This window comes from Chrysochloris asiatica, unplaced genomic scaffold (assembly GCF_000296735.1).
Source record: "Chrysochloris asiatica unplaced genomic scaffold, ChrAsi1.0 scaffold00137, whole genome shotgun sequence".
NCBI lineage: Eukaryota > Metazoa > Chordata > Mammalia > Afrosoricida > Chrysochloridae > Chrysochloris > Chrysochloris asiatica.
Genome location: NW_006408655.1, coordinates 8,983,233 through 8,997,551, shown reverse-complemented (window position 1 = coordinate 8,997,551; position 14,319 = coordinate 8,983,233). Strand labels below are relative to the sequence as shown.

The 14,319-nt window shown below is 40.2% G+C and overlaps 1 pseudogene; it reads left to right on the top strand.

Moving 5' to 3' along the window:
* LOC102837122 overlaps positions 1–14,319 on the top strand; it is an 84,890-nt pseudogene that overhangs the window by 35,641 nt on the left and 34,930 nt on the right.

The window sequence follows — 14,319 nt, the reverse complement described above, 5'->3', positions numbered from 1 at the left end:
ACCTGATAGATTTATAATTTTGAATGTTGTTCCATATTTTCTTCCACTATATCCAAGACCTACTAATATAATTCCTATCAGAATGGTTGGTAGTGGTAGCTGGACACCATCTAGATCTCTAGTTTCAGGGTCATGGAGACTGCTATTCATGTTTCATTATTCCATTAGACTAACTGATTTCAAGAATCTTCCATTTTCATCACTCTTTTTTTTCTCCCACACATGGAGAAGCCCATAGGTGCTCCTTAGATGGCCACTTAGAAACTTTGAAGATCCCAGTGACTACTCACAGTGTTTTTATGGACTATGCTATGACAATTGGCCATGGTGTCCCAAGATACTATGGTCTTGAGCCCCAGGTCCAGCAACTCATTCCCTCAAGCTGTTTGGTAATGTCTAAGAAGTTTTCATAATTTTGTTCCCTATGTGCTCCACCACATTCATGGATATGTTTGTAGTAAAGGTAAATGTTATTGGTGTTGTTATTAAGTGCTGTTGAGTTGATTCCAACATATAGCGACCCTGTATAGGGTTTCCGAGAAGCACGTGGTGAGCTTGAACCACTGACCTTGCAGTTTAAATGGCTTTGCAGTCTGGCTTATTAACCCACAGTGCCATACCATGACAAAGATCCTGTCAAACCTTTGTGTATTTGTGAGTATACTTCCACTCTCCATCCCACACCCATTTAGCTTGTGTATCTGTCTATGTATCTACTCATATATTGTTATCCCGTGAGTAGAGGCAACAACAGGTGTAGGATTACGTATATAGCAATATTTACCTCTATTCCTTTTAACTCTTGAACTCCTCCCTGTCATCCCTATCTTCATAATACATGTCTACCCTATAACCAGTGAATTAATTACTCCCTCTCCGCACCCCTGGTAACGATCAAACAATGTTTCTTTTAGCATGAAAACCATTTTTTTTTTTTTACAATAAAGGTCTCATACAATATCTGTCCTTTTGTTATTGACTAATTTCACTCAAATGTCTTCCATACTTATTGATGATGAGGGGTATTTCGCAGAGTCATTGTCATTCTTCACGCTGAGAGGTATTCCATTGTGTACATGTACCAAAGTTTGCTTCTCCATCCTTCTGTTGAGGGACATTTAGGCTGTCTCCATTTTTTTGCTATTATCTTTCACATACATCTTAAAATAAGTTTTTTATATTTTGTAAATAAGCTTATTGGAGATTTGATTGGATTTGCCTAAAATTACACATCATTTTAGCAGAAAATTGATATTTTCCTACGTTGAGGCTTTTAACACATCAACAGAACATAGTTCTCCATTTACTTAGGTTTCCTAAGTTATGTCTTTGAATAAAATTTTACAATCCTATCCATAAAGATCTTATACTATTTTATTAGATTTATTTCTAGATACTTTACCTTTAATAATTCTTTTCTTCTGGTAGAAGTAGGTTTACTTTGATGATCTTTGTCTAATTGTTGGAAATGTCTCATGAATGGGTTGATTTGGGTTTTTCTTCTTTTTGGATGTGTGTATTTATTGCTATAAATTTCCCTCTAAGGTTTAGGTTTGTTGTGGTTTCATTCGCATTTAATTCCAGGAAATTTTTAACGTCATTTTTTAATATGTTCCGTTACCCAGTAGCCTTTAAGCAGGATGTTATTCAATTTCCATGTACTTGATTGCCCCCCTCCCCCACCCCCCACCCCCGATCTTCCTATTGTTGGTTTCCAGTTTTATAGCTTTGTGATGTGAAAATATGCTTTGTAGTATTTTGATGTTTTAAAATTTCTCGAGACTTACTTTGTGGCCTGCCTTACGGTGTATTCTAGAGAATATTCCATGTGCACTGGAAAAGAATGTATATTGTACTGTTGTTGGGTTGAGTGCTCCATATAGGGACAATTAAACCAAGTCTATGATATCTTATTTGTAGATCATATTGTTTAGTTCTGTTGAGTTTCTTTCTAGTTGTTCTGTCTTTCATTGAAAGAGATGTATTATTTATTCCTTCAATTCGACTAGAGTTTGATTTATATATTTTGAGGCTCTTTCATTGGGAGCATAGATATTTTTTATGTTATGGCCTCTCATTTAATTGGCCCTTTAATCATGAGATAATGCCCTTCTTTGCCTTCTATGCTGTTTTTTGCCCTAAAGTCTACTTTGTTGTTGTTGTTAAGTGCCGTTGAGTCGTTTCCGACCCATAGCGACCCTGTACAGGGTTTCCGAGGGTGTAAATCTTTACGGGAGTAGAAAGCCTCATCTTTCTCCCGCGGAGCGGCTGGTAGTTTCGAACCACTGACCTTAAGGTTCGCAGCCCGATTCGTAACCACTACGCTACCAGAGCTCCTTAAAGTCTACTTTAGCAGAGATAAATATCACCATTCTATTGTCTTGCTCTTCCATATTTGATTGCCATTAACTTTATGTATTTTTCATATCATTTGATTTTTAGTCCCAAGTCTGGGTCATATGAACCAAGTCCCAAGTCTGGGTCATATGAACCAAGCAGGTCCATCTGGCAGATAAGCAGAAGGCAGGCAGACAGGTACACACATAGACAGGTCAGGCAGGCAGGCAAGCAGGCAGATAAAGCAGGTCACTGGCTCAAGTTCAAAAAATTGAAAGTTGGAATGTCAAGATCCAGATCCAACAGAAAGTGAGCAAGCATTGCCTGAATTTCATTATATTTGTAATAGGTGGCACTCCTGACGAAACATCCCTTCAATTGATTGGCTGTTCACAGCCAATCATCATATAGTTAACTACACTGTATTAGATTTCACCATGGGATTAAGCACATATCAACGGACAAATCACTGAGAATCTTGGCCCAGTCAAGTTGACACAAAACCTTAGCTGTCACAATACCTAAATATTATTTTCTTGAATTATTTTTCAGTGAGTTCCAATGCCTTTTACCCTCAACAACATTTCCTATCTCTGACTTTTAGTCACTTGTTTAAACCACTCTGTCTTGTTTCTTCCTGTGAATAGAAATTGTCTATTACTCCTGAGACATTGTGGTGTTTTTGTATTTGTATTCAATGAATACAAATGGTGTGTTCTTAGGCACTCACCAACTTCCTCCTGATGGGTGTGATTAGAGAATGAAAACTTGCGCACTGTTCTCTGTTCACTTTTTGTGCAGCCCAGTTTAGGATGGGTGTGGCTGATGTTGGTTGCTGTCATTAATCTGGTCTATAGCAGCTGGTATTGGCTCTTGCCCAGTGGTTGGGACTGCAGAGAGTATGGTTGTGGCTGGGTGATATTGGCACAATTGCTATCCCCTGTCAGGTGAGGCTAGGGGGAAAAAAGCTAAGCCAACAAGCAAGCAACAGTGAAAAAAGATAGCAAAGGAGAAAAAATGCAGGCAACAACTAAAAAAAAAAGAGCACAATAATCAAAAAGAGAAATGAGGGAGAGAAAATGAAAAATAAAATAAAAATCATGGAAGAGAAAACATTGGAAGGAAAAGCACTGAACATAAGAAAAGAGAAAGAGGGAGTGAGGTATGAAGATGGTTGACAAGGAGCCAGAGCAGCAGTGGTTGAGCCAAGGCAGATGCGGCTGCAAAATGTCTTCAGGAGCTAGAGAGTCAGCCGCAGGAGAGCTGGGTACCAGCTGTGCAAGGGGCCATGAAATACTGTCAGCCCCTGTGCCAGACACTCCTTGAATATGCAGAGAAATGGAAAACTTCAGATGATCCCTTCCCTTATCTTTATTGGAGGTATACACAGTGGCTATCCAAAGTTATGTTAAAGCACCACCTTGTCTTACCTCTGAATATGAAAATGTAGCATTGGTTCTGGAACACTTGGCGTTAAGTAGTGTTGAATTTTTATTGTGCCTGTGGGCTGAGTTATCATATAAACAATGGGAACAGTTCCAGACTCTGGTACATGTAGCTCATGAAATGCTGATGGAGAATGCTGTTGTTGTTGTTAAGTGCTGTCGAGTTGGTTCCGACCCATAGCAACCCTGTACAGAGTTTCCGATGCTGTAAATCTTTATGGGAGCAGAAAGCCTCATCTTTCTCCCACGGAGCGGCCGGTAGTTTTGAACTGCTGACCTTAAGGTTCACAGCCCTATTCATAACCACTACACTACCAGAGTAGTAAATGGCAGTTGTGAATTGAATTTTTTTAGCTAATCTAGCTCAAGAGACTAGGATGTGGAAAAACCCAGTACTGTGCCCTATGCTTTCCAAGGAACCATTGGATACATATAAAGTGAATGAATTTTTAGCTTTTGAGGGTCCCACCTTGTTGGATATGAGAAGTAAACATCTAATCAAAACAAATCAGCTAAATCAAGCAACTGCTCTAGCAAAGCTGAATTCTGACCATCCAAAGATTGGTACAAAAGGCAGTTTTAAGCAAACGTACCTTGTCTGTCTTTGTACTTCATCACCAAATGAAAAGTTAATTGAAGAAGTTCACAGATGAAGAGGAATTTTGCCCCAAGATGGATATGCCTAAAGTTTTACCCATATTTGATTTAGATGACTCAGAAGATGTGATGGGTTGAATGTATTTTGTTTATGGCGAGCATATATTTTTGAGGGCCAAAGGATGGAATGTCATGGATTGAATTGTGCTTCCTAAAAATATGTATAATTTTGCTGAGCCATTCTTCCCAGTGTTATGTGCTTGTCCTCCATTTTGTGATCTGATGTAAATGGCCTCCATTTTGTGATGTGTTGTAAAAACTAACCTCTGTGTGTGTTATTGAAGCAGGTTTTCTATGGGGTGTGTTTTTGAGTCATCACCCGTACTCCATGTACCACACTGCTTTTATCTTACAAAAGAGAAACGGAGAGAGAAACTAGCAGACAGGAGAGGGACATCACTACTACCAAGAAAGAAGATCTAGGAATGAAGTGCATCCTTTGGACTGGGGTCCCTGTGCTGAGAATCTTCTAGACCCAGAGAAGGATAGATGCCAAGAAACAGAGTTCTCTGAAAAACCAGGAAGCAGAAACTGAAGCATCAAGGACCTTTCTCCAGAGCCAGCAGAGACAGAAAGCCTTCCTGTGAGTCAGCATTCTGAATTCTGACTTCTAGCCTTCTTAACTGAGGAAATAAATTTTTGTTTGTTAAAAATCAAAAGAGAGAGAGAAAGAGACAAGAATGTAGTAAAGAAAAGTCAAGAAAGAAAAAAGGAGAAGATGGTGGGGGTATGGGGGGAGAGAAATCAAAGAAAATACGAAAAGAAGACAGAGATAGAATGGATAAAAACCAAGGGAAAGTAGAGAGGAAGAAGGTGAGGAAAGAATTAACACAAAAAACAAACAAACAAACCAGGGCACATGCCAAACCCAGAGAGAAGAAAACTCTGGGGCTCCTGTCAGCCAAGGAGCTCATGTGGTGGATGACCAAGATATGAGACAGTCACACTTGACCCTATATGGAGCTCCTATAGTCCTAGATGAGGAGCTCTAGTAGATTAGTGGTTATGAGTCGGGCTGCTAACTCAAGGTGAGCAGCTCAAAACCACCAGTTGTTCTGAGAAAGATGAGCCTTTCTGATCCCGTAAAGATTTACAGTCTCGGAACCCCTATTCAGGGTCACTGTGAGTCGGAACCGACTCCACAGCACACCACCACCACCACCATAGTCCTAGACGTTTTCTGTTCTCAACACCCAATCCGGAAGTAGTTTGTGCAGACTCTAAACTGAATAATGGTACCCAGATTGGTGTGGATAGCTCCCTACTCACTTTGATGCCCCTCATGACCACATGGCTTATCACTGAGCCACTGTGGAAAGCAGGAGTTTGGCTGGGGATGATGCAGCGGGGGCTGACTACACCTCTGATCACTAGGGTAATATGTGGTTGTTGTTATTGTTAAGTATCGTTGAGTCGGTTCTGACTCATAGTGACCCTGTATAGGGTTTCTGAGGAACGACTGGTAATCCTGAACACCAACCATGTGGTTTAAACCAATGTTACAATCCAGTACATTATCCCACAGTGCCACACCAGGGTAATGTGAAATACAAGAAAACCAAATTGCCTTTTTCTCTGCCAGTACACCTCTACACCACTGAACTGCCCCTGCTTTCACAGAGCTGCCTGTGAACGTTTAGAAGATGGCTGTGCTGCGCCTAGCCAAACCAGCATAGGTCACCTGTCTATCTCTTTTTTCTCTCTGTGTCTGTTCAGCTTCTTCTCCAGGGAGGTCTAATACAGGGCTGGTTCTGCAGGCTTGGAGCAGGGCTCACCTGAATCTAGGCCCCAGGGTTGATGCTGATAGCTCCTGACTCACTTTAATGGGGCCCACAACTGCGTTGCTCTCCATTGTGTGGATCAGAGAGCCAGGAGAGTGGCAGTGTATGGGAGTGGGGACCTGCCATGCCTCACCAGGAGAGTGTGGGGAACAAGAAAAACATCACACCTTTATATCCTCGAGTCACTTGGTACCCTCTGTGCTGTTCACCATTTCCTCACAGCGTCTGGTCTGCTGACACACGTTACTTCTCTGTCTCTTTTTTTTTTTTTGCTTCATCTGGTCAGCTTCCTCTCCTAGTAACCATTTGATCTTCTCAATCTCTTCATCTGAAACTCAGGGTTCCAAGACTATCATCTGCATCTGTTTCATTTGGTCTTCTGTATCTTTGTTGTAGAGGCTCTCTGTAATGTTTCTGCCTAGGCCACCATCTTGCCACCTGTTATTTTTATAAACATTTAGATACACTTGATTAATATTGTTTTCATATAATTTCTGTATCTTCCATCTTCATGAGTCTAAAAAGTGCTGGTTTTCATGAGATGTCATTCACTTTGGGGTTTCATGATTTTTGCTGTGAGTTAATACTTCTTGGAACCTTATCTATGGAAATTCTTTCAGGCCTAGAATACAAGTGGGTTTCTTCAGAGAAAAGTTGGGCTTGCTTCTGCCATATTCCTGGGTCTGTGGCAACCTAATTCTCAGCTTTAGGTATTGCAGACCACCCAGATATATGAATTTCGCCCACATAACTGTGTGGATCATCTTGTGACTATAAAGTCTCAGAAGAGATTTTTCCCTTCTCTGTATTTAGAACCAAGTTACCAGACAGGAGGCAATTTTACTTTCAGTGTGATAGGGGTGCATGTAGGGGTCAAGGTGGCTATTTCTAGTCCATTCTTACCCTGAAGTTGCCCTCAGTGTTGGCCAGCAGCAGTATTCTGCTTACTTCTCAGCTTTCTGCACTCATTTTAATTTTTGGCCTAAGTATTTCTTACTATTTTGTCACTTTATGTTGTTGCTATTGTTAGGTGCAGTTAAGGCTGTTCTGACTCCTAGTGACCCTGTGTACCATTTCAGAGGCTATAAATCTTTACGGGAGCAGAAAGTCTCATCTTTCTCCCACAGAGTGACTGGTGGGTTTGAACTACCAACCTTGTGGTTAGCAATCCAGTGATAATCCTATAGTGCCACCAGAACTCAATCTATCTTGTCCAGAATTTTTGTAGCTTACACTGAAAGAGTAAGTCATAATTGTAGGTTGTTTTGTGCTTTGTATCTTCAACAACTTATTGGATATTGAAGGAGCCCTAATGGTTCTGCCGGATAAACACTGGACTGCTAACCACCAGGTCAGCAGCTCAAACCCACCAGCTACTCCAAGGAAGAAAAATAAGACTTTCTGCTCCTGTAAAGATTTATAACCTTGGAAACCTAGGATCACAATGGACTTTAATGGCAGTGGGTTTGGTTTGGGGTTTGGGATGTGTTTCTGTTGTTGTCAATTCCAATCTGTCACCACCCCATGTGATGGAGTACAACTGTCCCACAGGGGCTTCTTGGCTTCATTCTTTACAGATACAGATTGCCAAGTCTCTCACAGAGCTGCTGAGTAGGCTCAAACCGACAGCCTTTCAGTTAGCAACTGAGTGTGTAACTATTGCGTCACCAGTGTTCTTCAATGTACTTACGTTGTTGTTAAGTGCTGTTGAGTCAGTTCCAATTCATAGTGACCCTACATAGGGATTCTGGGGGCCGGCTGGTAGGTTGAATTTCTGACCTTGTGGTTGGCAGGTTAGTACTTATCCTACCATGCCAAAAATATGTCTCAATAATGAACATCATCTTTTATATAACTTTTTAAAAAGTATAATTATAGGGGTAGAATTGAATCCCTGAAAGGATTAAATACTTTATATTCATGAGTTTTTCATGAGCCTATGATGTTTAAGTATGCTTTACCAACAGTGTATTAATTGTGGTTAGTTGGGTTATCTGATTAAAGGATTGTTTTAATGATACAAAATCCAGCATCTGAGTCTTCACTTTGGCTTTTTGGCATTGCTTTGATCCACGACCTTACACAGCCTTTCTAATCCTGGCCACCCAGTTTGTCAAAGCTTAGTCATAAGAAAGAGCAGAAGAGTGTTTTCAAAGAAAGCCACCGTTAAATTTGCACTTTTGATTCTCTGCTGCCCTCTGGAGATCAGTTAAAGATACTGGTACATTTCATCACCCCAGATATTTAGCTTAAAATTCTATTTAACTTAAAATATGTAATGTGTGATGTTAAAGTTCCTTATATGCAGATAAAAGGAATTGTTTTCATTGCACTTGATTGAGCTATCTGGGGATTTGGAGATGTGTCTGTTAAGACTCAGAAAAGAAAAGAAAAACTACTCTGATGTTATTGTTGTTAGGTGCCATCAACAGGTAGAATTTAATACAGGAATTTGTTGTTGTTAGGTGCTGTTGAGTCGGTTCCAACTCATAGTGGTTCTATGTACAACAGAATCAAACACTGCCTGTCAATTATGGATCCAAGCTTCCTCTAGTTCTATGTGTCACCACGGTACACAAAGGTGTTTAAACACGTCTCTGTGATAAGTGGATGACTACAGAAAGGCTTTCTCTTAGAGTTTCATTGTTATTGTTGTTAAGTGCTGTTGAGTCCATTTTGACTCATAGCCACTCTGTATAGGGTTTCCAGGACACAGTCAGTGGGTTTGAACCACTGACTTTGCAGTTAGCAGTTCAGTGCATATCCTACAGCACCACACCAAGACTCCTTAGCTTAATTTGTTGTTGTTGTTGTTGTTAAGTGCCATCGAGTAAATTCTGAATCAGAATGACCCTGTGTGAGGTTTCCAGGGAGTGGCTGATGGGTTTGAACCACTAATTTTGAGGTTAGCCGTCCTTATCCTACAGTCCCACACCAGGACCCTTCAGTTTCATTGTTGTTTGTGTTTTTGTTAAGTGCCCTCGAGTCGGTTCCGACTCCTAGTGACCCTGTATAGCATTTCTAAGGAATGACTGATGAGTTTAAACCATCAATACGTGGTTAGCAGTCCAGTGCCTTTAAAAAGTTACAATCAAAACAGTGGCTTTCAAAGGGATGTGCTGAGCTAGTTAAACTCATTTGAGAAGCCAGCTCAAAAGTTATGGCAACTGTTTTGTTTTGTTTTGAAAAGAGGTACTCTTGATAGATTTTTCTGGAAGGACTCGGGACAATCACAAAACTTGTGGAAAAATCTTCAGAAAATTGAAAACTGGTTTGGCAAGAAAAAGTACAGGAAAGTTGTGCCAAGGAATTTTTTCCATCATGACAGCGCGCCTACTCTTTGTTTATGGGTAGCAAGGGCTGTCCTACAAGAATTTCACTGGGAAACCTTACCTCATGGACCCTTCAGCCCTTATTTTTGCCCTGTCAGGCTTCTTTTTGTTTCCAAAACAAATAGCCTTTGAAAGGAACACAATGTGAGTCCTGCGAGGATGCCACAACTGCCCTACTGATGTAGTAGGATAAGCATTGGCCTGCTAACCAAAAGGTCAGCTGTTCAAATCCATCTTGGAAACCCTATACAAGGTTTGAGTCAGAACCAGCTTCCTGCTCATAAACACACCTTAGTCAGTCCATGGGCCTACAGCCCACGGCTACTCTGCCTCTCCATGCTCCTGCCACCATGTCTGCTCCACTCATGTTCTTCCTTCTTAGTAGTCTTGGGATCATCTATCTGTTCCTGAAAAGAAAGAATAACTACTCCCCTTTTTAGTTACACATCTTCTACAATTATAGTTGTGACAATCATAATTAATCCTGCTAACAACTACTCACAATTGAGTCATGAAATCCTATCACCATAAAGCCTCTCATTCCCTGATTTCAAAATTTATTACACAGCCACAGTGGTCAAAACAGCCTGGTACTGGTACAATGAAAGATACATTGATCAATGGAACAGAATCGAGAATCCAGAAATGAGTCCATCCACCTACAGCCAACTGATTTTTGACAAAGTGCCTAAGTATATTGCATGGGGATGGTTCTGGCAGAGCTGGAAAGCAGTATGCAAAAGATTGATATGTTATTGAATTCTGTTGGCTAGGATTTTATTGGGAACTTTTGCATCCATGTTCATGATATTGGTCTATAGCTTTTTTTTTTAGTGATGTCCTGGTTTTGATATGAAGATTATGCTTGCTTCATAAAATGTTTTAGGAAGTTTTCCGTCCTTTTCTATATTCTGATATAGTTTGAGTAAAGTAGGTGTCAGCTCTTCTCTGAATGTTTGGTAAAATTCACTAGTAAAGCCATCCAGGGCTGGACTTATTTTTGTTGAGTGTGTTTTGATGACTTGATCAATTTCATCTTTTGTTCTAGGTGTGTTCAAGTTTTCTGCTTCACTCTGTGCTAGTGTAGATAGATGATGTTTTTCTAAAAATGTATCCATTTCCTGTAGATTTTCAAATTTGTTGGAGTACAACTCTTCATCGGATTCTGTTATTATCCTTTTTATTTCTGTTGGTTCTATTGTGAGGTCACCCATATGGTTTTTTATAGGTCTTCTCTCTCTTTTCTTGTGTTAGATTTGCCAGTGGTTTGTGGATTTTATTAATCCTTTGAATAATCAGTTTCTTGTTTTGTTGGTTCTTTCTATTGTTTTTCTGTTTCCTAATTCATTTATTTATATGGAATCTTGGTATGGCACTGTGGGCTAGTACACTGGACTGTTAAGTTGGTTTGAACTGCAAGGTTTGTGGTTCCAGCTCACCAACCTCTCCTTGGAAACCCTAGGAGTCGCTATGGGTCACAACTGACTCAAGAGCACTTAACAACAATGACAACAATTCATTTTTTTCTTCTCTAATCTTTATTATTTCTTTTGACTGTAGGCTTACTTTTCCTTTAGGATTTCTGTGATTTTTTTACTTACTTTGGGGTTTCTGTGCTTTTTTAGCAACACTTTTTCACTTATCCTTGTATATTCCTAAGGAGGGAACAGAAACATGGTGGAGGCTCAGTCCTTGCTTGCTCATTCCTTTGGCACAAATATTTCATTTAAATCAATAACTGGAGTTACACTCATGTGATAAAGTCATATTCTAGAAAACCTGACTTGTAAAACAGAAGAGGCTGAACCAGACTAAGAGATACTTCTTTACAGAGAAGCATCAAGGTGAAATTCAGGTGAAGGCTGATATAGACCCTTTGGCATGGAGGGTATTTTAATTTTGCTATAGAGTTTGGAATACCCTAAACTCTGCTTCTAATGAGCCCTGTTGGTGTAGTAGTTACAGCAGTTGACTGCTAACCAAATGACTGTCAGTTCAAACCCACCAGCCTACTCTGCAGGAGAAAGTTGTGGTAGTCTGTTTCCATAAGGATTACAGCCTTAGAAACCCTAGGGAGCAGTTCTACACTGTCCTGTAGATTCACAGTGAGTTGTTTGGGTTGGTTTGTACCTTACTGTAGTTCTTTGCATTTTTTTTTTTTTTGAATGATGGTATTCCAGAGCCATCAGGGAATTTAATTCTGCTTTACCGATGCAAATACTCCCTATTCCTGTATATGGTTTTGTTTTTTTCTTCTTCTGTGATGAAAATCTGAACTAGAGGGGGATGGTGGTGGTTAGGGTGGTTGTGTGCCATGGAGTCAGAAGCAACTCATAGTGACTCTGTACAGGGTTTCTGCGGCTGTAAATCTTTACGGGAGCAGAAAGCCTCATCTTTCTCCTGCGGAACAGCTGGTAGGTTCGAACTGCTGACCTTAAGGTCCGCAGCTGGATTCGTAATCACTACGGTACCAGAGGGGGATAGAGGCTATTTAAATGGGGAAAAGGGTACAAAGAAGGTGTTGAGAGAAGTTGAATAAGCTTCATCTTCATGGTTTTGCATAGACCTGAGGGGTTTGAGACCCCAGTCATTCTTTTATCTAAAAACCAAAAAGTCCTCGCTGTCAATTGAATTCTGACTCCTAGTGCCTTTCTAGGTCAGTGTAGAACTGCCCCCTAGAGTTTATTGTTACTGTTGTTAAGTGCCATCGAGTAGGTTCTGACTCATAGCTACCTCATATAGGGTTTCCAAAGAGTGGCTGGTGAATTTGAACCACTGACTTTACGGTTCAAACTGACTTTGTGGTCCAGTGCTTATCCTACAGCACTACACCAAATATCAAATGAGATAATTGCATTAGGCAAGTCTGCTTCAAAAGATTTAATGTGCTAAAGAGAAAAGATGTCACTCTGAAGACTAAGGTGCACCTGACCCAAGCCATGGTATTTCGAATCACCTCATATGCATGTGAAAGCTGGATAATGAATAAGGAAGACTAAAGAAGAATGAATGCATTTGAATTATGGTATTGAGAAAGAATATTGAATCCACATGGACTGCCAGAAGAATGAACATGTATGTCTTGGAAGAAGTACAGCGGAATCCTCCTTACAAGGAAGGATAACAAGACTTCATCTCTAATATGTTGGGCATGTTGTCTGAGGGACAAGTCCCTAGAGAAGGACATCATGCTTCATAAAGTGGAGGGTCAGCAAAAAAGAGGAAGCTCCTCAGTGGAATGGATTAGTACAGTGACCGCAACAGTGAGCTCAAGCCTAGGAATGGGACGAGACAGTGCTTCATTATGCAATACACAGGATCACTAGGTGTCAGAACCAAGTTGGTGGCATGTGGCAACAACTTTTAAAGAGGCAGAGTGCCACATCTCTCTCCAGTGGAGCAGCTGGTGGGTTCAAGCTGTCAACCTTTCAGCTAGCAGCAATAGCGCTTAACTACTACACCATGAAAGTCCCTTTCTTTTATCTTTTCTTTTATCATAAGGAATGTAAAATTCATTAATTAATGACAGAGTGTTTGTTTGCTATAGAAACATGAGCAGCAATGCTTAGGTAACCTTGCTCTTTCTGTCTTGACAGATAATTAGTAATAAAGATACCAGTTGTCACATATTAAGTCTTTACTATGACCCAGGCACTGGACTGGATACATCCAGTAGGATAAGCACTGGACAGTTAACCACAAGATCAGTGATTCAAACCCACCAGCTATAGGGTCACTGAGCCCGAACCGACTCAATGGCATTTAACAACAACAGGCACTGTGAAAAGTACTGCACAAACATAACCATATTTATTATGTTTCTGTGTTGCTCCACCACTCATCTGTCAGTTTGTTGTTATGTGGTGGCTTGCGTGTTTCTATGATGCTGGAAGCTATGCCAACAATATTTCAAATAACAGCAGGGTCATCAAGGATAAACAGGTTTCAGCGGAGCTTTTAGACTAAGAAAGACGAGGAAGAAGGAGAGGCAAACTATTTCTGAATATTTAGCCACTGACAACATTATGAATAGCTCCAGAACATTGTCAGATACTGTGCCAGAAGATGAGCCCCTCAGGTTGGAAGGCACTTAAAATATGATAGGGCTGCCTCCTCAAAGTAGGGTTGACCATTATTTGTGAATGGAGCAAAACATAACTGGGAACATAATTTGTAGATGGAGCACAACTCGAAATGAGGAGCAACAGATGCAAACATCCATTAGTAATTGGAACATGGAATGTATGATGATGAACCTAGGAAAATTTGAAGTTGTAAAAAATGAAATGGAATGCATAAAGATCAATATCTTAGGTATCAGTGAGCTGAAATGAACTGGTTATTGGCCATGTTGAATCAGACAATCATATGACTTACTATGCCAGGAACGACAAATTAAAGAGGAATGGCGTCACATTCATCAGCATAAAAAGAATATTTCAAGATCTACCTTGAAGTACATAACTATCTGTAATAGGATAATATTCAGATGCCTCCAAGGAAGACCAGCTAATATCTCTATTACTCAAATGTATGCACCAACCACTTAAGTCAGTGGCATTTAAATTGAAGGATCGTACCACCTTCTTCAGTCTGAAATGGACCAACCATGCCATTAAGACACATTGATAATTATTGGTGATTAGCATGTGAAAGTTGGAAACAAAGAGGAAGGATCTATGTTTGGGAAATATGGCATTGGTGATAGATGATGCTGACGATCACGAGAGAATTTTGCAAGATCAATGACTTATTCATTTCAAATAC